Below are 12,500 nucleotides of genomic sequence, written 5' to 3' on the forward strand. Positions count from 1 at the left end.
TGTCAATTAGTCTTAAAAACTAAATAATAAATTGGATTAGTCAAGAGGTTTAAATTTCTTACTTTGTCATATTTTAAATATGACAAAAAATATAAAAATAAAGTGTTTTGAGACAATTTGACCTGTAATTGGCGTTATATAAATAAAATTGAATTAAAATTGTATGTATCTTGTAATGTTGGAGTAATTCAGCCATATATGTTAGAAAACACATTTTCTTTGTCCATTAATCTGTCGTTTTCTCCAGTAATTCATATCTTGCTTTGGTTTATAAAATGTCAAGCCCAAATATATTCAGTTTACTGTCATAAAAACCAAAAAGATTTACATTCATGATGCAAGAATCAGACAGTTTTTCACTTTTTATCTTAGTTTAGTCAGAAAGATAGTTGATAATGTGTGAATTGTTGCAGCTTGTGAGCCGTAGAAGGTTTTAATCATTGGGGCCGAGTGTCAAAAAACATTTAGAAACCAACATCAACAAAACACTCAACAAAGATTGGAACATCATTAAAGGGAAATTCAACTTTTGCATGACAATATCAAATTAAAGGACATTTATTTCCAACGTAAATGTGTGATATTCATCCTCTGGAGCTTTCTCTTCACATCGTCTTCCACCTGGACTGGTTTGGTGCAACAAAAATTTGAAAAACTGCACTTTAACATCAATGAATGACACTGAAGTTTAATCTCTACATAAATGAGACTGAGTCTGGATGTGCTGCTCTGTTATTAACTCCTAAGTTTAGGGAAAGTTCAAACAAAAGAGGACAGTTCAGATAAGACTTGAGAATGAGCTTATTTTGAACAAACATCTCAGACTTTCTGAGCTTCAGCACCTACAGCAAGATATTTTAACAAGTAACTCAAGAGATCCAGAAGTTGGAGAGTGTTAGCTTTAGCTGAGCCAAAGAACATGTGGGATGCTAACCTAGCAAACATTTCAGACTTTTCTCTGTGAATTCTGAGAAATAATTTACTATTTAACGACAGCTACACATCTTAACTCAGTCTCATTAATACAGACTCTAAATCAGTGTCATCCATCCATATTAAAGTGCAGTTACCCAAAATGTTTGTTGCATGAGCTCCAATAAAACCTGTCCAGGTAGAAGGCCACTTTGACAAACAGGAAGTGGAAGATTCCAAGCAGATTTATAGAAGGGGGAACCGGACTGTACTAAGTGTGGTCAAGTATAGAGGGGTGTTTTGTGGGTTTTTAAGGCTGATAATGATTATTAGTGAGGCATTTGGAGTAGATATTCTTTTGCAGTAAATGAAAGTATTTAAAATCTTGAAGTTAAATTTAGAAGAACACAAACTCTAACAGAAAACTTTGTTGATACGTTTTTGTTTTGTTTACAGATGTTAAAGGAGTTTTATTCGTGACGTATAACCAATCAAATCACTCCAGAAGACAGAGCGACCACAGGTAGATAAAGGTTCAGAGCCAAAGTAGCGCCATTTTTAAATGTATTTATTACCGTAAATCAGTAAAAAATACTGATAATCAGTAAATCAGTCAGCCGACAATTAGTACAATTCTACAATGTATGTCTCTTTCCTTAGACTTGTTATTTGTACAATATACGATGTATATGATGGCGTTTTTTCATACCAAAGGCTATACTATGATGTTTTCTAAGAGACATATGATGCTACTCTGTTTGTTCTGGTCCTGGGCCGCTGCACTCCTCCTCTGTTGTTTTCTGGATTGTACTCAGCTGCATACCTTCGTCCACCCGGCCTCCGTTGACTCGTCCCGCCTGCCGTCTCTGGAGCTGAAGCTGGATTGGAACAGACCAAAGTACAGTCAAATCACGATGCCAGCTGCCTCTCAAAAGGCTCCTTCATCTGGCAGGTGGCGGCACTTCTTCTGAGGAGAAGCTGAGCTGGCCCGGCAGAACTTTGGAGATGTGTTCCAGTGGTTGGTGGATGTGTGGGGAGATAGAGAGGGACCTTTGAATTGTTCAGAAAGGAAAACAGGGAACCCATTGGTAGTTTTAGTTTAGGGTGCTACTGCGGTGTGTTTTTGGGTTTTAAGAGGTGAACAGGAAGAGTTTTTTTCGTATTGATTATCTTTTACTTTGTTCCTGGTTGGAATGCCCATCAATGTCAACATGAAGTTCACTTTTAGTTCTGTTTATTTATTTTTATTTTACTAACACCCATTTGTTTTTAACCCCCTCACATGTGTTGTTGTAAACTTACTCTTTCAAATAAATACTCGTCTAACCCTCTGGAAACCAGCGTTTGAACTGTTTTTGTGTTGCTCCTCACCTACTGACAGCTGTGGACTAAAGGCTATACTATGACGTTTTTAGAGCGACATGCTATACTATGATGTTTGTTGGGCGACACGCTATACTATAGGCTTTTTTAATTGACATATTACTGACCTTTTTTTGTTTTAGTTTCTTTTGTTGTTTTTTAGCAACATATAAGAATTTGAACAGTTTTAAAACTTACTATACTTTTACTTGTGCAATGAAATATTATTCTATGGCATTTTTTAGATGACATATTATACTCTGATGTTTTCTTGAATTACATACTATTTTGACAATATATTGCACTATGACATTTTTTGAACCACATATCATACACGACAATTTTAGGCAACATCCTATCATTTTGCGCTTTTTGAACCACAAAATAATCAGGTGGGTTTTTTTGCCCACATGCTATACTATGAACTACAGGCCATACTATGTTATTCTTGAGTAAAGCATACTATACTTTGACATTTTCTGAACTACATCCTATACTATGGCATTATACACAGAGTGCTTTGGTTACATGTTGATTTATGATCTAGATTTTTTTCTGTTTTGTTTTTTGACAGGATTACCACAGACCTGACCGTGAACACCATCAACACCCACCTCAGAGAGACACTGCCTAAGATCTCAAGGCTGATTGGTTGTGGTCTTTCTGGCACGTACTCTTCCAAGATGAGCCGGGAAGTTAAACACTGAATGACACTAGGTCTAAGCCGACAAACTTCCACTTCCTCCTCAACCCATAGTCTCTGGGAAACCTACATGGAGTAAGAAAAGTAGACAGAGAAGTAATTAAGTCTGTACACAACATACTAAAAAGAAATCAGGAGAGAGAAATCAATTTACCAATTACAGACCGATATCTCTACTTCCCCAATTCTCAAAAATATTAGAAAAATTGTTTGTTAACAGATTGGATAATTTTATTGAAAAGCATGAGCTCCTGGCTGAGACTCAGTATGGTTTTAGGTCAAATAGATCTACATCCATGGCATTGATGGAAGTAGTTGAACACATTACCACTTCTCTTGACAATAAAGAAATGGCTATAGGTATATTTATTGATTTAAAAAAAGCATTTGACACTATTAACCATGATCTACTATTCAAAAAACTGGAAAGGTATGGGATCAGAGGAGTGTGTTAGTTGTGTTATACTGGCTGAGAAGCTACTTGACTAATAGGCAACAGTTCGTACAGATAGGGGATTCCAAATCAAATTGCTTAAATATAACTTGCGGAGTCCCACAGGGGTCTGTTCTGGGTCCGAAACTTTTTATTTTATATATAAATGACATATGTAGGGTATGACATCTCTTAAAATTTGTGTTATTTGCAGACGACACCAACATCTTCTGTAAAGGGGACAATCTGCAACAGCTCTTGGAGGTAGTCATGACAGAAATGAGCAAACTGAAAACTTGGTTTGACTTGAATAAATTATCATTAAATTTAAATAAAACTAAATTTATGCTGTTTGGAAAAAACAACATCAATACACAGGCAAATGTAATGATAAACAATGTTCACATAGAAAGAGTGTGTGAGTATAAATTTTTGGGTGTTGTTCTACATCACAAAATCTGCTGGAAACCCCATATTGAATATGTTAGAACAAAGGTAGCACGGAGTATTGGTGTGATGGGGATGGCAAGGCACGTGTTGAATGAGAGAGCTCTGTATATTTTGTATAATTCACTGGTGTTACCGTATTTCAATTATTGTTTGGAAGTCTGGGGAAACACATACAGGACCACCTTACAGCCCCTAACCATACTCCAGAAAAGAGCCATACGGATCATTAGCAATGTCGGTTATTTTGACCATACTAACACACTATTTTCAAAATTAAACACACTAAAATGAAAAGACCTGGTTGACTTTAGAACTGCGATGATAATGTATAGCGCAAGAAACAAACTGCTACCTGTAAACCTACAGAGGTTGTTTCAGGACAGAGTAGAGGAATATCACTTCAGAGGGATATTGAAGTTTAAGCAGTGTTATGCCAGGACCACTTTGAAAAGTATGTGCATTTCGATATGTGGGGTTGTTTTGTGGAACAGTCTGGATGAGGGAATCAAACAGTGTAGGAACATATACCAATTTAAACAAATGTACAAAAAATATATCATTGAAAAGTACATAAATGAGGAAATATGATTTTTTTTCTTTTTTCTCTCTTCACACTTTATTTTAATTAAAGAAAAGATGAATGTCAAACAGCGCTAAAAGATCTTGTTTCTTTGCATTATTCATATTCTGTTCAGCACTTTAGTGGGACTCAGACGTGTATTTTCCTCAAGAATCCTATTTTTTTTTCTTTTTTTGGACTTTGCTATTTTGTTGAAAGGGGTGGGACTTGACAAGCCACGGCTTCTCCTACTCCTTTTCGAATAAGACAGTTATGTCAATGTTCTTTTGTTTATATTGTTTTGCTTTGTTCTGTTTTTTTATTATTATTATTCTTTTTGTTGTTTTTTTTTTGTTGTGGACCTTTGTATTGTTTTACTTATTCGAAATAAAAAAATCATGCTAATAAATTAAGTACAAATAACCGAATTCGCCAATATACTGGAGACCAGAGCTATTTAATTTGATAAGTATAACCTTGTTTAGTAACATTTCAATTATTTGAGAGCAGTCCTAAAGAACTGCCTGTAATCCCAATCATAAAATGGGTTTGGAGGAAGAACATAGATGGTAATCTGGATATACATGAGTTAGGCTTTAGAACTACTATTGGTAGTATTGGTGGTAGTAATAGCAATGCGACTACTGCTAGTAGTAGTGATAGTACACTACTGCTGCTGATACTGGCACTGCTACTACAACTTGTAATACTATTACAAATGCTGAAACTACTTGTACGACTCTAACAGATGTTTATATTACTACTGCTGCTTGTACTTTTAGTATTACTACTACTGCTTGTACAACTATACTACAGCTACTATTAATCGTCTGGTATTTGGTTGTCAAGCTCCTAGCTCGTCTTAGTGTTTTGCTAGTGGCTAACTAGTTAGCTCTCATAGACTGGAAGCTCTCAACAAGATTTCATAATGAAAAAAAGAGCCAAAAACTATTCTTACCTATGAAAAGTCATTCCAAGTTTCCTTGTCTCAATCGTACGACGCAGTGTGTAATTGTATGCAGCACAGTAAGCCGGCATACTTGTTTCCGTTTTCACGCCGTCTACATCAACGGAATGGACTGAAACTTTGCCCCCACTAGCTTAGCCTCGCCGTTGCACGCAGCTCAAAGGGGCGTGTCCTATCTGCTCATTCATATCTATGACAACAACGATGGCTGCACATAAGGACGCCTGTCAATGACGTTGACTAGCTGCGTAAATACCATTATATACAGTCTATGGTAAATACGTATGTGAATCGCATCATTGGCTGGAGCAGCCAGTCACCGGTCACTCACTGACTCACATTGAAAAATAGCACAGAATGAATTTTTACGTGTTTATTTTATTTTCAATTTAGGTTGGATTTTTTTGCGTGTGTGCCCAGCGCAGATTTTCTGTGCAGGGAGAGCGTGTCAGCAGTGCGCAATTGCGCACGCGCGCAGCTTAGAGAGACCAGTGCTCAGGTAGCACAATTGGTTGAGAGGGCGACTCATAAACAGAACTGTCAGAGACAAAGGTTCGATTCCAGCTCATAGACCCTTACTGCAGGTCTTCCCTGTCTTCCTCTCTACTTGCCTGTTGAATAAAACCAACAACAGGGCCGAAAAAAATGTCGTAGTTTAGTACGTCATCCAAAATGTGGAAAAAACATCATAGTTCAGCATGTCGTCCAAAATATCACTAAAACGTCGTAGTTTAGTATGTCGTCTAAAATGTGGAAAAAAAAGTCATAGTTTAGTATGTCGTCCAAAATGTGACCAAAACGTCATAGTTTAGCATGTCGTCCAAAATATGACCAAAATGTCATAGTTTAGTATGTCTTCCAAAATGTCACAAAAACGTCATAGTTTATGTCGTCCAAAATGTCATAAAAACGTAATAAAAAAAGTTTAGCATGTCGTACAAATTGTCACTAAAACGTCATAGTTTAGCATGTGGTCCAAAATGTCATAAAAACATCATAGCTTAGCATGTTGACCAAACTGTCTAAAAAAAAGTCATAGTTTAGTATGTCATCCAAAATGTGGAAAAAACATCATAGTTTAGTATGTCGTCCAAAATGTATTTTAAAAAGTCATAGTTTAGTATGCCGTCCAAAATGTATAAAAAAACAAAAGTCATAGTTTAGTATAGTATATCCAAAATGTGGATAAAAGGTGCCCAGGTAGCTCAACTGCTTGAGAGGGAGACTCATCAAGAGGACTGTTTCAGAGACAGGTTCGATTTCAGCTCAGAGTCCTTTACTGCATGTCATTCCTGCTTCCCTGTCTTTCTCTCTACTTACGTATTGGTAAAAGGGCCCAAAAAACAACTTAAAAAAAAAAAAAAAAAAACTTAGTATGTTGTCAAAAATGTCACTAAAACGTCATAGTTTAGTATGTCGTCAAAAATGTCATTAAAAGGTCATAGTTTAGTATGTCTAAACTATGACGTTTTAGTGAACTGAGCAGCCTTGACGGAGTACTGCACTCTCTGAGTGCTTTTCTACTTTTCTAATGTGTTCTTTTATTGTTAATGTGGCTAGACACAGCTTTTCCTCCCTCGAGTAGCTGCTACAGCTACAGGGAGGTAAATGCATAAGAAACTGCTAGTATAGCTTAATATGGCTCAATCAGCTCTTTCGTGTCTGTTAGTTGCCATTTATGTCAGATAGTCGACAGCTCATCAAGACAGTCATGAGAGGAGGGTGGGACAACGTGGCTCCAAGGCCAGAATTTGCTTAATAACAATTTCTGACCTTTGCAAGAATTACTCAAAGCCAAGTTACTGCATCCGAGTCTAAATTTAGATAAATGTCTTAGCGCAACTGAGGAACGTTAACAAATACTGTAAAACAAAAGCAGGTGGAATATAAAAATATTATACATGCAAGTAACATAAATGCAGATTAAAAGAATAAATACAAATTTTCTTTCTCCCCAAATCTCAAAATATTTATGAAATATTAGAGGAGCTAAACAATGTGATCTTTCAACAGCAGACATTTAGACTTTTCATAAGTCAAACTATGACATTATTAATAACAGCATGGCTGTATTTAAGTGTCCCAGTAACTCATGGCAGAATTTCACTATGACAAACCATAACTTCTCCAGCTAAACAGAATTTAGCCACTATTAATTATTATTGTGTTGTTCTATGACATGTTAAAATCCTTTTTGTAAAAATACCTGAATTTGCAATGTCTTGTTAATTTTCCTGGATTATGCCGGCGAAACTAATCTTCAAAGGACAGAAACAGAAACTGGAACCTTACTTCCTAAAAACAATCACGTTTCTTCAGCTTGTTGACTACAAAGATCACCGAGGACGTTTGCTCGAGAGCAAAAAGAACACATGCTTGCATTAATCCAGTGCCATCTTTGATGTATTAAAGGAGACAGGTGAGGACATGTACCCATTGAGAAGGACTGAAACAACAGAAATATGAGTCTGGCTGGTGTTGCTGTTCTTGTAGGAGATGAACAGATGTGAAGACGCTGCGCTGGAGCTTTTCTTTGGCAAACAGCTTTTGAATTATCAGGGTACACTTTCCCACAATTCCCTTCCCAGTTGGTATCTGCAGCCTTTCCAAAGAGAAGATGAAAAAGTGATCTCCTTATTGCAGCACTCTATTAACACAACAGGGAATGTCAGGACAGACTATGGACGCACACTCTCAACTATAAGGTGCATCCATGAACCCTCGCGTCTTCTGACTTGTTTTTGCAGGAAAATGAAAGGATTAAAAGGATGCAGTCATATTTATAATGTAGCAAACATGCTTTGTGTACAAGTAGGAGTGAAACAGAATTTTAATACAAATTCTGTTTTTTGTCCGTTTAATATATAATCCAGTTCTCTCTCCAGCTTGTTTAACTTCTCAATGCACTCTAAATAACTGAGCTTCTGTGATTTAATAACACACAGTGCAATTAGATGTTTTCAACTATTGTAAGAAAAACAGAAAACTCCTTTTATCATGTTTGGATTAAAGTTTTGAGTAAAAATGCACTTTGTGTTCTGACTTCTTTGAGCGTTAGTGATAAAATGCCGTGTGAAAAAGCATTTTCAACACATAGATCCGTTCAAGTCCATGTGTTCTCAGTGAGAACCCTTCAGAACACCTTGTTTTCTCAGTGTGTACAAGCGTAACCCCACAGTTAAGGACATCAGCTTGGAAACAGACCACACACTGACAGGGACATTCACTCTTTGGCCAGATGGACTCTTATCCTTCAAAAGCCTTGTTTATAGCTTCAGTTAATATTCCAGCAAGATAGTGCTGCTTTCCTTTTTTTTCTATTATCTGTTCCTCCACAATATTCTCTCCCATGAGTTCACCAATCAAACGGGGATGACTTTCTGCATCTGGATCATCAGCATTGTCTGGTCCTCTTCATTAGGAAGCGTGTGTGTGTGTGTGCGTGTGCGTGTGTGTGTGTGTGCGTGTGCGTGTGTGTGGGTCTGATATTTCTCAGTGAAATGTTGAGCAACCTTCTCTTCTGTACATGTTTCTCATTCCAGTGTAGAGTGAGTCAGTGAGCGAACAGATCTGGAGAGCTGAAACTCCTCCACACACTGATGCTGTGACCACTCAGTGTCTGCGCGAGAGTCAAAATGATCTTTTAAAATACAAAATTTTTCATGTCCTTGTCCAATACTTGAGCAGGCAAAGGTCTGAAGCAAAAAATATGACATTGAAAGAAGCAGAAAATGAGAGCTAGGGAAGCAATGTTTGTTGAATTAAAATATATTCATGATTTAGGGTTTGATTTATACATGCACAAATGATTCAATTTACAACCTTTTCCTCTTGATGGCAGCTCTTATAGCATTTACTATGTTAAAAACAGTCAGAGATATTAAGTTACCACTGTGCTATAGCTCTACACGTTTCTCACATGTCCATATGTACACTGATAGTTCATGTTTGCTGGTCATTAACAGATGTAAAGAATGAAGGTAAAACATCACTGTTGCTGACTGCAATACATTACAAATTCAGACGATGCTTTAAAAAAGCATTTTTTTTGCCACATTTATAGATTTACTCTGTATGCAGGGTAACAGGTAACTTAAATTAATTACTTCAATTGGAAACACACAGGTAAATTGCACTGATCCAAATAAAGGTCATAAATAATGGTAATGCGGGAGATTTAAGTTAGATATCACTAAACCTTTTGTTTTCTGTCAAATTGAAAGTTGGTGCAAATTCATTTTAGGGAAAGTCAGTTTGAAGCTTTCACTTCAACTTAAGCATTTTTTTTTTACATAAAAGGTAAAACATGATTTTGTCATTAGACTTATTGCTATTATTTCATTTTCTTTACGATGTAACCCTACTTGAAGAAAAGTGGTTGAGTTGCAGCAGAAAATTTTGAAGCACATGATTACAGGATTAGTAAACCTAATTTTTTGTGTAATTTCAAGTTGATAGAATCTACAGACGTAAACTTCGATCATTTGAAACAGTACTCACTCCAAGTACAGCTTAAATATAGTATTTACAGCGTAGCGCTGTTTGATTCAGAATAAAACATCTTAATGGTCCAGACTGACACAAGGTCTTATACAGCCATTCACTGTCTCCAGAGGATGTGTCTGTGGACTTTTATGAGCCCTGGACTTTTTATTTTGGATTACCAGAAGCTTTGTGTCTGTTTTTTTTGTTTGTTTGTTTGTTTGTTTTGTTTTGTTTTACTGCAGGTGAAACGCCGCAGGATTTTACCCAAAAAGATATCACCACAAAACTTCCCCATTTCATTACTTGTGTGAACACAGCTCGTTTTGGTATTCTAATGTTTTAGACTTTTTCTGTATTATCTCATTAAATATGTGGTCCTTTTCATGTAGAACAGAAATCTAAACATTGGATGAAGCCAGGTTCAAATTCCTTGTGTCATTTCATTGACATATTCATCGTCAGATGTGTATTGTTTGATATTTTCTTTCCAGTGATGTGAAAGAAAACACGTTACAAATGCAAAATATCTCTGAATTAACCAGCACGTGAAATGGTGATGTTTTGCCTGTAGCGTCCTGCCAACATTTAGACCACATCGAAGGGACTGCCATGACATTTGCAGTCCGTTCATGATGCACAGGGGAGGAACTGTAACTTCAGTGCTCCCTAATGACATTCACATCAACCTCAGCTGTGCTTTGTGTTTAGCACCAAATTGTTCACATGCAGACAAGCTGAGCTGAGAAGATACTTTCATTGCTAAACACTTACACCAAAGTACTACAACACAGAGCTGCTAGTTTTGTCTGAACCAAATTCTCTGTGTGTTTTCCTCGACAGTGTTTCCCTGCTGAGCTGCAGCAGACGGATGGAGGAGAACTAAGGATGTTGTAACAGAAAAAGGGAATTCGACACTAAAAGCTAAAGTTGAGGATAAAAAAGAAAAAAAAGTGTATTTTTTTTTTCTCCAAAGGAGAAGGAGATGATTACTGCGACCAATAACTCTTCAAACAATCGGTACATGTGAGCATTCTGCATTTAGATTCTCAGTACGCTTGAAAAAGAGAAATCCTTTAATCAGGAGTGAGAAACTACTAAAGTAAGAACAGCTGCAGAGGAGCTGTAGCTGTTCACACGAAGAGCAGTAATGTTAACTGTATAAAGATTCAGAGGAGTGAAACTCTTCACGTATAATTGTGGCAGGCAGGTCAGGGTCAAGTGTTGGCTGAGAAACCAGAGCCAGCCGTCAACAAGAAGCACATGAACACAATCAGCTTTCATATATCAGCTTCCTGCTCTGGGAGGAGGCAGATTCCAACCTGCTTAACCTGCAGAAGGTTAAACAAGTCTCAGAAACTTGTGACAAGTATTGTGAAGTTCATTGTGCTGTTTCCTGTGAGCCTGTGTTCAACGCTTTAATATATAAAGATGTCAAAATAATAATAATGATAATATTAATAATCACAGACATGCAAAAGAGACACACACAGTAGCAACCTTTTAAAAATCAAAGGATAGAGGTGGCCTGTCATGAGTACATCAGGTGATTAATAGGTCACTAACACCTCCAGTTTAAGTCATCACATAAAACATATTTTGCATTAAGAAGCGATATCCTTAAAGACTGGTCAAGCCGTTATGGGATAGATAATGTATTGAATGATTTAAGCGGTGTCTTGGAATTACTCCAAGGTTAAGTGGTAATCCCATATCCATCAACACCTGAATCCCAATACAAATGACCCGGGCTGTGTATTTATTGGAAGGAGCACTTACACAGCTTGATAAGTATCATTCACCAGCCATTACCCTATGCTCAGAAAGATGATCTACGGCAGCCATTTGCATGCTAATCTCTCCATCTGGGCAATAGCCTTAACGGTTCAATTTTGCAGCACAGTTTCTTAGATTCGACCACCGAGATATAACTTCCATAAGAACAGAATAGCTGAGGTGATCTATTGGTTTTCCATGGTGTGCCAAATTCATTCTGGGACTAATGAAATGACTCATTTGTACCATAAGGACTTAAATGAGATAGTGACATTGCAGCTCTGAATGTCATCGTAAAATCTGTGCTTGACATGTCTATGGTCAAGCTTGAGGTAGTGGATGACACCTATCAGACTGACCCAATAGCAGGTTTCACTTCTTCCCTCCTCGAGGCAGAGATGCCTAATTGTGAAGGTTTGGCAGATTTAGAAACATAAGTTCTCCAGCTGGTAACATGTAATTGTATCATATGTATCATAGTTTACATCATCAGGAACTATTTCTAAAAGTTTGGGAGGGGTGTTAATTTGTTCACGGAGGAAATCCAAAAATAACCACGTGCCTGCGTCCAGTTTGATTTCACTGTAATGAACATAATGCTCACAGTCACTGATGATGGTGAAATAGTTTCCATCTGTCTGGCTGACTGAGTCAAAGAGGGATGTGCGGGTGTGATGCAAGTTACTCATCACTGATATCTCTCTGTAACACTTTAGATCACAGAGTCAAAACTAGAATGGACATTTTTGTGGGTATTTACCTGCTAGGAGCTGTGACTCTGGAATAAAGTACACTGTAAGTAATATTCTAAATAATGACATCAGATTTAAATGAGAAAAAGTATGGGGCCAGAAGG

At 37.1% G+C, this 12,500-nt stretch overlaps 1 long non-coding RNA gene across 1 annotated transcript in view; it reads right to left on the reverse strand.

Moving 5' to 3' along the window:
• Positions 1-111: 111 nt before the first annotated feature.
• Positions 112-12,500, reverse strand: part of LOC129348974 (uncharacterized) — a 41,402-nt gene continuing 29,013 nt past the window's right edge. Inside the window, exons 2-3 of the long non-coding RNA XR_008601793.1 lie at positions 2,889-3,043; positions 112-1,962 (exon numbers count right to left, since the gene is read on the reverse strand). This is a non-coding gene — a long non-coding RNA (uncharacterized LOC129348974). The remainder of the gene's footprint in view (positions 1,963-2,888; positions 3,044-12,500) is intronic.

The sequence above is a fragment of the Amphiprion ocellaris genome, chromosome 1 (genome assembly GCF_022539595.1).
Source record: "Amphiprion ocellaris isolate individual 3 ecotype Okinawa chromosome 1, ASM2253959v1, whole genome shotgun sequence".
In the NCBI taxonomy this organism is placed as follows: domain Eukaryota; kingdom Metazoa; phylum Chordata; class Actinopteri; family Pomacentridae; genus Amphiprion; species Amphiprion ocellaris.